The sequence below is a fragment of the Gopherus evgoodei genome, unplaced genomic scaffold (assembly GCF_007399415.2).
Source record: "Gopherus evgoodei ecotype Sinaloan lineage unplaced genomic scaffold, rGopEvg1_v1.p scaffold_34_arrow_ctg1, whole genome shotgun sequence".
Classification (NCBI taxonomy): domain Eukaryota; kingdom Metazoa; phylum Chordata; order Testudines; family Testudinidae; genus Gopherus; species Gopherus evgoodei.
In genome coordinates, this window is record NW_022060016.1 from 4,857,673 (window position 1) to 4,873,863 (window position 16,191).

Sequence of the window (16,191 nt, forward strand, 5' to 3'; positions counted from 1 at the left end):
CAGGAAGAGCCATGGAGGATGCCCCAGTCTCTTCCTACCAGCTCCCCAGGCCAGCTTGCAGCTGAACAGACATATCCCCCGAGGGGCTGCAGCTCAGCTGTGACACTCTGCAGGAGAAGGGGATGGTGGGAGCGCCAAGTCCAGGAGTGTCAGGCACCCATGTCACCCCAGTCCCCTCAGAGAACCCAGCCAAGGCACCCAGGGAACGAGCCATGGGCAGCACTCCTCTCCAGGAGCTCAGTACGCTGGGGAGACCTGGCCCCAAACACACTTAGGGGGCAGCCCCCACCCCCAAATGCACTTGCAAACCCCCGTAAGATCCCACTCCAGGAAAGCCCCTTGGCATGCACTTGACTTCTAGCTTCAGTGGGGAATCCAGCAGCTTCAATGGGACTTCACAAGCTCTCAACAGGAAGCAACTGTTGGACATGTGCGTGTGACCTCGAGAAGCTCCAGAGGGGTTCAGATCATGGGAAAAGCACATCCCTCCAACCCCAATTCTGTACTTAACCATTTTTGCATAAACTTTCTAAGTAGGTGAGGGGCGCCGGGCGTCCCCGTGGCCAGAAAGGAAATGGGGCGCCAGGGATCAGCGCAGCCCTTCAGGTGAAACAGGCCCCAGGCCAATTGCTGCTGGCCAGTCAGTCAGGGCTTGAGATTCCTACAGGAAATGGAAGGAGTGGCACGTCACCAAGAAGCGTACACAAAAACAGCGCGAACATGTAGGGACAAAATCAGGAAAGCCAAAGCAAAGAATGAGCTACAGCTGGCAGGGATGTTAGAGACAATAACAAGGGGTTCTACAAATACGTCGGACAGAGAAGAAAAATCAGGGATGGTGTGGGGCCTCTGCTCGATGGAGAAGGTGACCCAGTAACTGCTCAAGGCCTATTTTGCTTCAGTCATCACACAAATAATAACATGTGACCGGACGACCAGCGAAGTTACCACTGACAATAAAGTGGACGGGATAAGTAGAGAACATGTCAGAGATCTTCTGCCCAACCGGAATGAATTCAAATCAGCAAGGCCGGGAGTTCCAAAGAGGATGGATCTAGACTGTTCTCAGTGGTACCTGATGACAGAACAAGGAGTAATGGTCTCAAGTTGCAGTGAGGGAGGTTTAGGTTGGATATTAGGAAAAACTTTTTCACTAGGAGGGTGGTAAAACACTGGAATGGGTTACCTAGGGAGGTGCTGGAATCTCCTTCCTTAGAGGTTTTTAAGGTCAGGCTTGACAAAGCCCTGGCTGGGACGATTTAATTGGGAATTGGTCGTGCTTTGAGCAGGGGGCTGGACTAGATGACCTCTTGAGATCCCTTCCAACCCTGATATTCTATGATTCTGTTCACCCCAAGATGCTGAAGGAATTAGCTGACAAAATCTCAGAGCCACTGGTTATAATATTTACAAACTCAGGGATGACAGGAGAGGTCCCAGAAGACAGGAGAAGGGCCAACGTGGTGCCCATCTTTAAAAGTGGGGGAAAGGAGGAGCTGGAGAACTACAGAGCACTCAGCCTGACCTTGATACTTGGGATCTACTAGAGAAATGTATAAAACATCCCATTTGCAAATACCCGGAGGCTAAAGGGATGATGACTAGCAACCAGCCTGGATTTACTAAGAACAAATCATGTCAAACCAGCTTGATTTCCTTCTTTGCCAGGGTAGCTGGTTTGGTGGATGGGGGGGAAAGCAGTGGACATCATAACCTGGACTTTGGCCAGGCTTTTGACACAGTCCCACATGACAGTCTCATAAGTAAGCTGGAGAAACGTGGGCTATGGGGAACCACTGAGTGATACATAACTGGTTAAACCACCACAAACAAAGAGTAACTATAAATGGAACGATGTCAGATTGGAGGGAGGTCTCCAGTGGGGTTCCACAGGGATCTCTTCTGGGTCTGATGTTGTTTAACATGTTTATTAATGACCTGGATGTAGGTATAGAGAGCACACTGGTCAAACCTGCAGATGACACAAAGCTGGGGATGGGAAGTTGCCAACACTTTGGAGGATAGAGCTAGAATCCAAAAGGATCTTGATAAATTGGAGAATTGGGGTATAGACGACAAAATGAAATTCAACAAAGACAACTGTGAGGTGTGAAAGCAGCAAAGAGTCCTGTGGCACCTTATAGACTAAGGGCTTGTCTACATCAGAAAGTTGCAGCGCTGGTGAGGGAGTTACAGCGCTGCAACTTTGAAGGTGTACACATCTGCAGGGCACCACCAGCGCTGCAACTCCCTGTTTGCAGCGCTGGCCGTACTCCCGTTTTGTCTCGGGTGTAGAGGATCCAGCGCTGGTGATCCAGCGCTGGTAATCCAATGTGGACAGTTACCAGCGCTTTTCTTGACCTCCGTGGAAGGAGGAAGCCTCTGGTAATCAAGCTGGTCTCCTTTCCCGGTTTGCTCTCTCGTTCCCGGAACCCCGAGCAAGCAGGTCTCCTTCCCTGCGGTTTGCAGGGTGGCTCCGGGAACGCGAGAGCAAACCGCGGGGAAGCTGGTCTCCTTTCCCGGTTTGCTCTCTCGTTCCCCGAACCGCCGAGCAAGCGGTTCTCCTTCCCTGCGGTTTGCAGGGTGGCTCCGGGAACGCGAGAGCAAACCGGGAAAGGAGACCAGCTTTGCCGCGGTTTGCTCTCGCGTTCCCGGAGCCACCCTGCAAACCGCAGGGAAGGAGAACCGCTTGCTCGGCGGTTCGGGGAACGAGAGAGCAAACCGGGAAAGGAGACCAGCTTCGCCGCGGTTTGCTCTCTCGTTCCCGGATCCACCCTGCAAACCGCAGGGAAGGAGAACCGCTTGCTCGGCGGTTCCGGGAACGAGAGAGCAAACCGGGAAAGGAGACCAGCTTCGCCGCAGTTTGCTCTCGCGTTCCCGGAGCCACCCTGCAAACCGCAGGGAAGGAGACCTGCTTGCTCGGGGTTCCGGGAACGAGAGAGCAAACCGCGGTGAAGCTGGTCTCCTTCCCCGGCTTGCTCTCTCGTTCCCGGAACCCCGAGCAAGCAGGTCTCCTTCCGTGCGGTTTGCAGGGTGGCTCCGGGAACGCGAGAGCAAACCGCGGCGAAGCTGGTCTCCTTCCCCGGTTTGCTCTCGCGTTCCCCGAACCCCTGTGCAAGCAGGTCTCCTTCCCTGCGGTTTGCTGGGTGGCTCCGGGAACGCGAGAGCAAACCGCGGCGAAGCTGGTCTCCTTTCCCGGTTTGCGCTCTTGTTCCCCGAACCGCCGAGCAAGCAGGTCTCCTTCCCTGCGGTTTGCAGGGTGGCTCCGGGAACGCGAGAGCAAACCGCGGCGAAGCTGGTCTCCTTCCCCGGCTTGCTCTCTCGTTCCCGGAACCCCGAGCAAGCAGGTCTCCTTCCCTGCGGTTTGCAGGGTGGCTCCGGGAACGCGAGAGCAAACCGCGGCGAAGCTGGTCTCCTTCCCCAGTTTGCTCTCGCGTTCCCGGAACCCCCCCTGAAGCCGCCCAACAGCGCTGCAGTGTGGCCACATCTAACACCACTTGCAGCGCTGGTTGCTGTAAGTGTGGCCACTCTGCAGCGCTGGCCCTATACAGCTGTATTAATACAGCTGTAACAACCAGCGCTGCAAAATTTTAGATGTAGACATGGCCTAACTGTGAGGTGCTACACTTGGGGAGGCGGGAACAAATACAGAATAGGAGATAACTTGCTTGGCTGAGAAGGATCTGGGAGTTGTGGTTGATCCCATCCTCAACCTGAGTCAACAATGTGATGCTGTTGCAAAAAAGCAAATGCAATTTTAGATTGTATCAGCAGAAGCATAGCCTGCAAGTCACAGGAGGTGACAGTACCGCTCTACTTGGCATTGGCTAGGCCTCAGCGGAATACTGTGTCCAGTTTTGGTCACCAATGTATAGAAAGAGTGTGGAGAAACTGGAAAGTCTCCAGAGTGGAGTGACAAAGATGATCAGAGGGATGAAACGCAAGCCATATGAGCAAAGGCTGAAGGAACGGCGTATGTTTAGTCTGGAAAAGAGGAGATTAAGGGGGGACATGATAGTGGTTTTCAAATACTTGAAAAGGCTGCCATAAGAAAGATGGAGATAAGTTGTTCTCTCTTGCCACCGAGGGTAGGACAAGGGGCAGTAGGTTCAAACTACAGTACAGCAGATTTTCAGGAAAAACTTCCTAACTGCCTAGTGCTGTGTAAGGAGTGTTAGCCTGGGAAGGTTGCGGGGGAGTTTAGCTGGGACTGTCTGCATTGAGGATGGACGACTTGCCTTGAGGGGGATACCTGAGCATGTAACATGAGAACCCAGGAGGGGGGTGGAGGCCAGGTGACACCTCTGCTTGGGAAACTGGACAAAGGCTGGGGGAGGGGGCGGGGGAGAGGCTGAGTGAGATGGCTGGAGGGAGTTTCACTCTGGAGCTGGCTGGGAAAATGGAGGGGAGCCCCCTCCCACAGCTCTGAACAGAACCCAGGAGTCCTGGCTCCCAGCCCCCTCTCCGCTCTGACCACTAGACCCCATCCCCTCTCCCAGAGCTGGGAACAGAACCCAGGAGTCCTGGCTCCCAGCCCCTTGCTTTTTTCCACTAAACCCCACTCTCCTCCCAGAGCCATGGACAGAAACCAGGAATCCTCCTTCCAACCCCTGCTGTCTCCATAGCTCCCGAGAGAGCTGCACGTGGGATCTGTCCACTCAGAACTCCTGCTCACCCCCGGCCTAACGAGTGGAGCAGTGGGCACACACGGCCGAGAGTCCCAGGCAGTTATGGGTACCAAACCCAACAGGTGCAAGCACACCAGTGGGCACCCAAGAGACGGCTTTTGGGAGTGTGCAGCTGTCCAAGCCTCCTGGCCCAGGTGAAGGGCTGGTTCCAGCCACCAGCCTCTGCAGAACTAGGGCAAACGGCCCCGACGTTGTCACTTTCCCCAGAGCAAATGCAAACTGAATGGAAGATGGGCCTGGCCATGCAGTTGGCTACCTTGGTGCTGGCAGCAGACACTGAGGATCAGGGAGCCAGGACCCTCAGCACAGGGTTCAGCTTTCCACTGGCAGCCATGGACCTGCCCTGTCCCCAGCTTCTCCTAACTCTCTGACGGATCTGACTGGATCTGCCAGGTCAAAAGGGCTTTTCCAGGGAGGGATGGCAGGAGCTACCTGCCTGCCTGTGAAGGGGGTGGGGTGTGTCTCCTGCCAGACACCCTGTGAGCTTCTCCTCATATGCTGCCCATGGCTGGGCCTTGGGAGGGCTCTTCTGGGGCCTAGTCCTGGCGCTGACCCGTTGGGGCCGCATAGAGGAGGGAAAGGGGTGAAGGAGGAGGACTTTGACAGGAGGTGCTGTAGTACCGTCTCCAGCACAGCTCTGCACCCAGCACTGAACCCCTGGCTTCCCACACCTGCCTTGAGGGAGCGGCGAGTCCAGGGGTGAGCCGGCAGTGGGCTGTAACCGTCCCCAGGGTAGCGAGCTGGCGCTAGCCAGGTGCCACCTCTCTCCATCCCTCAGGCCAGCCCAACTCCGAGCCAGCTGCAGCACCGGTGGCTTTGGTGCCCTCCAGCCGGCAGAACATCCCATACATCCTTGCGTGGCTGGCACGCAGGTCCCTGCATGGCCCTGTCTCCCAGGCGGCGCTGGCGGGTGGGTGAGTAACACGCAGCGCTGTTCATGTCCCAGACACTCACTCTTCCACCGCCCACTAGGGAAACCTGCTCCCTAGCCAGCCACACCCAATTCCAGAGAGCCAGGTAACGCGCAGCTGGAGCCACCCAGCCCGCAGGATGCACCAGGCAGACAGACCTGCCCAACACCTCCCAGCAAACTAGCCCTCGCTGGTCCAGGGGCAGGGCCCCAGCCCTGAATGTCACCATCAGGAGACACCATCATGGACCAAACTGCCCTGGACCCAGGATGCCACCCGCTACTGCCAGCTCGGCAGGGAGTCTGTGGGGGTCAGTGTGCTCCTCCCCTGCAGGGCCTGGGAGTCTGGGGCTGGGTCCCTCTCACTGTACTACACCCCTTCCCTGGCTCAACCCAGAAGCAAAGTGGCACTGGCCTCACAGCCCCAGATTCTGGCAGGTGGGGGCCTCTGAGCACAGACTGCCCTGCATGGAGGGCTACCCATCAGCAGATGCCCCCCAGGGTGGGATGGGGCCCCGTGACCAGGGCCTCAGGTGGCTGGAGCTCTGGGTCCAGCCCCCCGCCCCCCCCCAGCAGTGTCACAGCTGCAGCACAGGAAAGGTTTTGCAAATCTGACCTTGTGACCTGATGGCAGCCAGACGTGACCCAAGCTGACACTCCCCCAACACCCCATTCCAGAGGGACCCAGGGCTCCACACAGACCTTCTCTAATCATAGAAGATCAGGGTTGGAAGGGACCTCAGGAGGTCATCTAGTCCAACCCCTGCTCAAAGCAGGACCAATCCCCAACTAAATTATCTCAGTCAGGGCTTTGTCCTTCTCCCTGCTTAGCCCTCATGTGTCCCACGTGCAATCCCTCTGATTATTCCTAGATCCTCTGCATCCATTTAACCCCCTGACATCCCCTGGCTTGTGTCTTACAAGTCAGACTGGACGGTCACAGTGGTTCCTCAGGGCCTTGCCTCCCAGCCCATCCAGGCTGGTGGAGCGGGAGCAAAGCGTTCAAGGAGATACAGCCAGTTTGGAGTTAAACCCTCCAGTAGATTGGGGGCCTTCCCGTGGCTGGTTAACACCCCTCACGGCTACACCCTCTGGTTGCTCTGGATCTATCTCAGCTTCCAGCCACTGACCGTGCTCTGCCTTTGTCTGCTGGGCTGCAGAGCCCTCTGCTCCCAGAACCCTCCTGCCCAGGGTGTTGCAGACAGATTCAGTCGCCTCGGCCCTTCTCTGGGGCAGGGAGAGAGACTGAAGAAATTCTAATGCAGGTTTCCAGCCCTTGTACGGCTCTCATGGCTCTTTTCTGAGCTCCTTCCAGTTCATCGGTCCCCTTTCTGACGACCCCTGAACTGGGCACAGGGTCCGTGAGGGTCTCATTAGTGTCATATATCCAGGTGATCCTCCTTCCTGCTCCTGCTCGGCATCCCTTGTTCACGCACCCAGGGATCACATTCGCCCTCTTAGCCACACTGCCCCAGTGGTGGCTCAGCTGATGTCCACTGTAACCCCAAGTCCCTTTCAGTCTCTGCTCCTCGTCCCACCAGCGTGAGCACTGTCCTTGGTTCCTAGACACAGAGCCTTGCCTTTAGCTGTATTAAAGTGCACATCACTCTGGGAGCCCAAGTCCCTCCCACAGGACACGACCCTGAGCCACTCCCTCTTCTTAGGTGCCCGGGGTCTCTGGGGCAGAGTGCAGTTCAGAGCCTCCTAGTCAGGGGAGGATGTGAACCTGGGCACGGCTGAGCCGCAGAGGAACCCAGTTACTCAGGGACAGCAGCCACCTCACACACCTGGAACAGGAGTCAGCAACCCCCAGCCCAAGGGGCCTTTAGGGTGGGCACTGCAAGAAATGCTGGTGCTGACACAGCCAAGGTTCAGTGAGTGCCCCTGAAGGCCACAGAAATAAACTTGGGGGGGAAGAGGGGGCTATGAAGCACCAGGAAGGTGCTGGGAGGGATGAGTTGGGGAGGATGTGATGTGCCAAGCTGGGGGAGGGGAACTCATCCCAAGGACTTTGCTTCCTAAACAAAATGTGTTTAAATTCCAGCTGGCCCAAGTCTCCCTGACTATGGGGTTCCACGCCAGTGCCCCCCGCTGGCTCAGCAGCCCCTCAACACGCCAGGGCAGGAGCATCTCACTCTTGAGCCTGGGGAGTTTGGGGCACCCTAGCCCCACTGAATTCCATAGGCACCCCTGTCCTCTTGGCTTCTTTGAGAGCTCAGCTCTGGGCCATGCAATGGCGACAGAGCCAGAGACACGTCCCCTCCAAAGCTCAGCAGAACGGGTGCACATACACTGGCAGGCATGGCCATTAGGATGCCCAGCCTAGAGCTCCCCAGAGACGGCATCGCACCAGCATAGCGACCTCCAGGCTCTGCTTAGCATTGGCCATGCTGCCCACACCCATGGTGATGCCACAGTGCAGATAGGCAGGGAACACCCTGCTCTGGGGCATGATGGGAGTTAAGGGGAATCTAGCCAGTGAGCGTGGGGCCGGGTAAGCACTGTCCTGCTCAAGTACACGGGGCGCAGCGAGACCCCGCCACTCCCGGAGTCAGAATCCTATAGGAATTAGGGAAAATGCCTATTTGGTGCTGACTTGCCACAGACACTGCCAGGAGCTGCACGTCCACAGTGCCACAATGTCCAGGATCGGCGCCAGCCTCGCTTGCGCTGGAGTCACTGGGGGGCACTGCACAGGACCCCTGCTCCTGGATACTACAACCACAGGGTGACTACCATGAGTTACCCACACCCCTCACCTCCAGTCCCCACCAGCGCAGTACCTGGGCGCCTGGCAGCCCCAGCAGTCTCCCCACAGTACGGCTGGGACTCGAGGCCCAGGGAGGCTGAGTGACTCATCCCACAGGCAGCCTGCAGCAGAGCAGGGACTGGACCCCGGGGCAGAAGAACGGCTGCTGGAACCGCAAACAGATATACCCCTCCACTGTCAGCAGCGGGGCGGGGGAGACCCCAGTGTGTCTGCGCCCAAGGCAACGAGGGCAGTTCTGGGATAAGCCAGCACCAAGGGGGGGTGGGGGAAGCCAAGGGGCCAACTAGAGCCCCCAAGGACACAGAGCTCTGCAGACAGTGGCCCCAGCTCCCCAGGGCAGGCTGGAGCCCTGGGGTCAGCGCTGCCAGTGGGGTAGTGTAAGAACAGAAGTGGACAAATCAACCCACGCTTGGGTCCATGTTCCCCAGATGAGAAGAGGGTGAATGCCATTCCCTGGGTGTAACTATGCTACCGAGTCCTGCCCCGGGTCCAGGAGGGCTGGCTAGGCTTGATGGTACCTGTCTCCACACCCAGAGCTCCCCCCCGCATGGGACCTGGGGCTAAGACCCTTTCCGGAGCCAGCGGATAATGCCAGCTCAAAAGCCAGACGCCGGACTGGTCCTGTCCCGCAGGAACTGCACTCCGAGCCCCAGACACAAGGCTCCAGCCCAGCCGGGATCCCCATTCCCTAGGGATCAAGTGGGCCTGGCTGACCATGGTCCATTCAGCCCCGAGCCTCTCTGCTGAGGTTGTATGGAAGGGGTCAGTTAGTGCCACTGGCCACAGCAAGGTTGGCGATGGGACCCTACCCTAAGGGCTGGGCCTCATCAAACCCCCTTCACCTCAGCCACGGAGCAGCAGAGAGGGGAGACGGTGCAATCACTCGCAAGCAACACGGGCTGGTACCCTAGAGCGGAAAGGACTCAAGTCCCATTCCCTGCCCCTTGAGCCAGCCCATCGTGTCCCATTCCCTGGCCCCCGAAACCAGCCCATCCCATTGCCCAGAGGCCAGACTGGTGCTATCGCCCTCTAGAGGGGAAAGGCCCCATGCCCCATTCCCTGTCCCCTGAGCCAGCAAGGCCCCTGCACAGGGGCCAGATCAAAGCAGACGCTCTCTGTTTGGGGTGGGGCTGTTGGTACCCTCCAGGCACTTTGCCATGGGAGCATGCCTGGTGCAGAACAAAGCTGACAGAGCTCAGGGTCTGCCAAGGAAGCTATGCAGAGGCAGGAGCTGCCATTCTGCACGGAGGAGGTCCTCGCCGGCGCCACCACAGAGCTGGGGGGAGCAGGCAAACAGGAAGGAGACCCCCCAGCAGGAGGTGGAGAGAGAAGGAACAGTGATTGCCTCATGCGAATGGCGTGTACTCGTGCTGCCAGGCAGGCGTGGCTCTGCATCTGTACAAGCACCATCTAGCTGCAGTCAGTGCTGGGAGCCGGCCAGAAGATCAAACAGCCACTTCCAGTCAGGCTGAGCCAATGCACCAAAGCCCTTAATAGCAGGGCAGGCTCTGCGGCAGTGCCCGGCGTCTGGGAGTGACTCTCATAAAGCACATCCTGCTGCCCAGCCCAGGCGCCTCACTCCCCTGCCTGACACAAACACCAAGAGCTGCACTCACACCTTGGACCTGCCCTGCCCCTGCCCGGCACCCACAGTGGGGAGCATGAGGCCAGGTGTAAATGGCAGCCAGAGGACACGGCCCTGGAGAACCAGGCCCAGGGGGTGCACACAGGAATCATTTCACTCACTGCTGAGGTGCAGCCAGATGGAACAGGGCAGTTTGTTAAACAGCCACACAAGCAACACTTGAGTGCAGTTTGGGACAGGAAGTGAGGAAGGTTCCCACAGCAAACTACCGGGGCCTCGAGAGATACACAATGGGCACCACAACCCGTCATCCATGCTGCACGGCACGGTAGGCGGAGCACGGGCTGACGAAGCCCCCACAGCCTAGCAGAGCAGGGACGTCAGGGGAACTAGCCAAACAGCCAGTGGGAACGTGGTCCCTCTCTGTGACTAACGCGCTGCCCTCTTGCAAAAAGTCCCTGGGATCTTTAGCAACCAGCATCTCTTTTGAAAGATGGCATCTCTATGAGCATAGCGACGCCCGACACCACACTGGAGTCAGCACTGACGGCAAGAAGACAGCACCCCCTGCTGAGCCCCCGCCCGGCTGCCTGCAGCACAATGCTCATTAGCACTGTACTGGGGCATTGGGGTTGGCACTGCCTACAAGGGGAGAGCGCCCCCAGCTAAGCCCCAAGTGCCACTTCCTGAAGCACAGTGCCCAATTTACTGTGCCCAGCACCATCTGAAGTAATTGGCACCAGCGCAAACTGGGTGTTTAACATGCAGGTTTTGGCCCTCACTTTTCCCTGGCAGCAGTGGCTCTGCAAAGGGTCACTGATGAACCATTCCCCCAACGAACTGGGCCCCACGAAATGTGCAAAATTAGCAGCCTCAGGGGTTCGGCTGCCAGTGCCTGCCCTGTGCTGCTATCTAGCTGGTCTGCCCACACTCTCTGTGTGATGTCCCTGCTCCCAGGCCTCTGAGCAGGAGGAGCAATTAGCCAGCAGCCACTTCACTTAACCCAGAGAGGGGTTTGGCAGCAGCTGGGCTCGGGCTGGCTGCTCAATCCCAGCCTGGTTGGCAGGGCCCCTTGAGGAGTGGAGACAAGCCAGTTTCTGCAGCATGAGCTCCTTGCCGATATTTACCCGGTAAATCTGGGAACAGAGGCCCACTGTGAACAATGAGCACAGCCTAGTGCATCCCAGCAGCAGGTTTCCCGGTCCCTGCAATCCCAGCCCCCCACCCCAGCAGCTTTGCACCACGAGCCGGGGGCTCTGGATTCAGGGCCAGTCTGTGCTCAAACCTCCCAGCAGCACCTCAGAAAGGCAAATGCAATCCAACCCCACCCAAGTGGAGCCGAGAAACAGCATTGGGGCACGAAGTCAGACACGGGGCGGGGGAGGCGAGTAGGGTGACCCGACGTCCCGATAAAATTGGGACCGTCCCAACTTTGAGGAGTTTGTCTCATGTCCCAACCAGAGTATGGTCGGGACACTATCTGACCCAATATTTTGTTTCTTGGTCTTCAGCAGAGAGTCCTTCAGTTGCGGACGGACTTCGGCAGTATTTCGGCAGCAGGCGCTTCCGTCTTTGGCGGCAAGGTTTATTACCCTCTGCCGAAATACCGCCGAAGACCGTCCACAACTGAAGGGCTCTCCGCCGAATTGCCGCCGAACTCCTGGACGGGTGAGTGTAAAAACAAAACAACAAAAAACGCCCCCCCTGCGACGGTCCTGATATTTTCCCCTTAACATCTGGTCACCCCGGAGGCGAGTGGGAGCCAGTCTCCCTTGCCGCCCTCTATGGAACAAGGGGAGAGATGCCCCCTACCATTCTGGCAGGGAGGAGCTCTGAGGGGACAGGCCACAGACCATCCCCACAGTGCTGATAAGGGGTGTGCCTCTCCCTGCTGGGATATCTATCCCCGCTGCTCTGGCTACTTTTTGATGCTGCTCAGTCTCCCCATATCCTCTCCTATCCCACATGGGCTCTTGGCCTGATTCTCCCCCACTGAGAGCCCTGATCTGGAGCACTTCACGCCCACTCTGCACAGGGGTACATGCCCCACAGGGCACCAAGTCTTCTTGGCTGGAGGCCTTTCCCTGCCTGGCACTGCAGCCCCCCACCCAGCTCTGATCTCCCGCCTCCGTGCTCCAAGGCCTGGAAGAACCTGTACCTTCCGCAAGTGAAAGCCAAATGTGCCTTCCTCACCCACCCCCGGTCCTTTGGCAAAGGACCTGCCAGGGGAGCCAGATGTGTCAGGGCCACTCAGCTGGAGGGAGCAACACCACAAAAACATATTGCATAGCACCACCTATCCTGGCACAGGACACCACATATTCAGCCCCTCTTCACTCCATCCCAATGCACTCATCACCACTATATCTAGGCACCAAGCAATGTTTCCTAGTGCTGTGGAACCAGCAGCAGCCAGGACTGCACTGGGAGGTTCCTGGGGAAGCCGAGAGCACAGAGAACGACCCATTACATAGAGGGTGCCCATCTGCTTGCCTGCTCACAGAAATACATTTGTTTTCACATTCCAAACCTGCCACTGGGCACAGCGCTGGATAACACATTGCCCAAGCTTCTGCTAACATGATCAGCAGCCAGAGAGCTAATGACCATCCATCAGCATTAGGGTCCAGAGTCAACACTCTGCAAGAGTTGCTCACACCTCTCCACATGGCTATCTCCAGCTCTTTCTCAGCAGATTCAGCCCAGTCATTCAAATGGGCAATTGCCTGCCCCCATGCTGCACGGTGGGCAGAGCATGGGCCCACCAAGCTCCCACAGCCTGGCAGAGCAAGGACACCCAGGGAACGAACCATAGAGCCAGGAGCATCACATACCACCCAGGTTGCAGGAGTCTGAACCAAGGGCCGGGGTGGTAGGAAGGCCCAACCGCAGCCAGCCCAGGGATGCTGTTAAATTTCCACCAGCCCAGCAGTGCCTTTCGGGGCTGATAGCAAATGCCATTCTCTGCAGGCAGTCTGCCGGCATGCCGCACAGCAGCTCCCAGAGCCCCTGGCATGGGACACTGACAAGCCGGTATCAGCTAATGATAAGAATGTGAGAGGCCAGAATGCAGCCAGCCACTAGGAGCCTTTTATGGTTGGCTGGTATGTGGACTTATCTCAGGCTGCTCACTCCAGACTGGAGGCGAATCCCAGTGACTCATGTGCAGGCTGGGCTGGAGCCTGCACAAGCCCAGGGGGTCTCTGAGGCTGCTCCGGGCCTGGTCCCCTGGGTAAATGGGGAGTTAAGTTACACTGGGATGAACGAGGCCAGAATCTGTCCCGAGGCTGGTGCTGTTTCACATCCCCATCCACAATGCAGGGGAAGTGGGACTGGGAAGCTCAGCGGAGTCCCAACCAGAGGATGCATGGCCGGTCTGTGTCCACGGAGGCTGGACCTACCGAGACAAAGCCAAGGCATTTCCTGGGGCTGGCAGCACCCCTCCCCAGCTCCTCTGGGGCCTGCCTGGGCATGGTTGGAGCAAGGGTTAGGGTCCCAGTGTGCAGGGTCTCTCAACAGTCCAACGCCAAATGCCAGCAAGGAGCAAACCCTGAGCCAGACCAGATCAGCACCATGCTGTATCCCCCTACAGACCGGAGCACCGGGCCTGGCGTCGTGCTGCAGCCGGCTGACCCCGGGGATGGCTTAACCCTGGCCAAGAGACAGCAGCGCCAGAGGGAAGCACAAGGCCAGCCTGGGTAACACCAATGACCAGATCCCCCCAGCCACACTCCTCCCACCAGCTCTGTGTCCAGCTCTCTCCCTCTGCAGCAAAGCCCAGCCCGACCGGTCCCACATCCCGTGCCCCGAACAAGCTCAGACACGTGTCAGGGCGGCCGGCGCAGCCCGCGCTAGGAGGGTCTCAGCGCCCCCCAGCAAGCCCCCCGAATCGTACCCCGGGAAGGGGGAGCGCCCCTTTCCCGCCCCGCAGCTGGAGCATTTCCCACCATACCACGCCGGCCGGGCGGGAGCCCCCTCCCTGCAGCCGGGTCCGCTCCAGGCGCGCCGGGCGCTCTCCCCCCGCCCCCAGCCGCTGGGTGCCCCGGGCAGGCGACAGACCCCAGCCCGCCCCCGCGGCAGCGCCCCTGGGACGGGCCAGTCCCCCCGCACAGCGGGCGCAGGTGCTGGGGCTGCGCGACCCCCCGGCCGGTCCGGAGCGCGCGGGGCTGGCACTGACCTGGCGCCGGGCGCTGCCTACGCGCTCCGAGCTCCCTCCGGCCGCGCCGCGCCGCGCCGCGCTGCACTGCGAGCAGGTTCGGGCAGCTGCACAGGTGGGACAGGGAACAGGCGCGCCCCGGTGCACGCTGGGAGCTGTAGTTCTCCCACGGATCCAGCTGGGACAGCGGTTCCGGAGCCCCGAGGCTCTAGTGGCCACGGCGGGGCGGCCTCTGTCCTGCGTCTCATCCAGAACAGGGTGAGATCTGGGGACAAGGACCGGCTCTGCTCTGGTTTGTGCAGCACCCAGCGCTCGCTCGGGGCTCCGAGTGACTGGTCTGTACGGGGAGTTCCCAGGGGCAGGGACAGGCTCTGGCTTATGCAGCACCTAGCATAGCAGGGGTCTGGGTGACTGATCTGTCCAGGGAGTTCCCAGGGGCAGGGACCGTCTTTGCTCTGGTTTGTGCAACACCTAGCACTCAGGGTTCCAGGTGACTGGTCTGTACGGGGAGTTCCCAGGGGCAGGGACAGGCTCTGCTCTGGTTTGTGCAGCACCTAGCACTCAGGGTTCCAGGTGACTGGTCTGTACGGGGAGTTCCCAGGGGCAAGGATAGGCTCTGGTTTGTGCAGCACCTAGCACAGCAGGGGTCTGGGTGACTTGTCTGTACAGGGGGGTTCCCAGGGGCAGGGACTGGCTCTGCTCTGGTCTGTGCAGCACCTAGCACAGCCGGGGTCTGGGTGACTGGTCTGTGCAGGAGGTTCCCAGGGGCAGGGACCAGCTCCGCTCTGGTTTGTGCAGGACCTAGCATGCTGGAGCCCAGGCGACTGTTCTGTCTGCAGAACATCTATAATCCAAGACCACTGCTCTAGCCCCCTGAGCTATGGAGCCCCTGCCCAGGTCCCTTTGGTAGAGGGAGGTTAATGCTGAGGAGAGATGAGCTATCAAGGAATGAGTGACAAGCCAGCAGTGAGGAGATTCCAAATCTGAGACAGCTACCTAGGGCCCGGCAAGATTAGAGACAGTGACCCATGCAGTCCAAGGCCACTGCTCCAACCCTCTGAGCTACAGCTGGTCTAAGGGTCTAGCAATTTTCAACTCACAACCTCACACTTAAAATAGCAGCATTGTAACCACTTAGCAAAAAGTTTAACAAGTGACAATGTTTCAATAGAGGAGATTGCCTGCTTGGCCAAGCACTGGGGAGTCTTACCCTTGAATCAACAGTGTTTCTCTGTTAGTCTGTCTGCATTGGGGCAGGGGCAATAACGTGTGCGGATGGATTCCTGATGCCAAGGGGGAGTTTATGATTTTCATTCTCAAACACAATGCACAAAACAGGAATCAAACCTTGGTGAGTGAACTAAACCAGGGCCGGCTCCAGGCACTAGCGCAGCAAGCAGTGCTTGGGGCAGCCAAACGGACCGGCTCTTTGGCAGCAATTCGGCAGCGGGTCCCTCAGTCCCTCTCAGAAGGAAGGACCTGCCACCGAATTGCCCCCGAAGAATGAAGTGGCAGCGTTAGAGCTGCCCCCAATTGCGGCTTTTTTTTCCGCCCTCTTGGGGCGGCAAAAACACTGGAGCCGGCCCTGAACTAAACAGCCACTCCCAAGTTCTTTGAATCAGAAGGGGCCATTTGTACCTTTCATAGAGTAACGAGGCCATTTGATATCTTTCACAGAGTGACTGGGTGGCCTGTGACAATGTTACCCAGAGTTTTAGAACCCAAAGCAGGGATAATTGAACTGTTTCTCTCCAGGTGGTGCCAGGAATAAACCAGTGGGGACACAGCTCTTGCCATCTGGTGAATGATTGATACAAACCAGAGTGCTTTCACCTAAAAGTACTTTTATTAGCTCTCAAGCGTGTGTACACCCCCCCCCCCCACCCCCCAGGTTCAGAGCATCTCAGACATAGTTCCTCAAAGTCTGAGATGGTTTGGCGTGATCCCTAGCTGGGCTACTGGGGGGGGGGCTTCCTTCTGTCTAGCTGATGGAGAGTTTAGATGTCCTCTCCTTGCCCAAAGAAAAGCTCCCGAAGTGTTTAATTTACTTCATCTTTTGTAGCTAACACTTACAAAACACAT

At 58.1% G+C, this 16,191-nt stretch overlaps 1 protein-coding gene across 4 annotated transcripts in view; it reads right to left on the reverse strand.

Moving 5' to 3' along the window:
• PPP1R13L (protein phosphatase 1 regulatory subunit 13 like) overlaps positions 1 to 14,218 on the reverse strand; it is a 35,406-nt gene extending 21,188 nt beyond the window's left edge. For all 4 annotated transcript variants that reach the window (XM_030544607.1, XM_030544606.1, XM_030544608.1 and 1 more), the window contains exon 1: positions 14,131 to 14,218. The gene's annotated coding sequence lies outside the window, so the exon portion shown is untranslated. The remainder of the gene's footprint in view (positions 1 to 14,130) is intronic.
• Between the last annotated feature and the right edge of the window lie 1,973 nt (positions 14,219 to 16,191).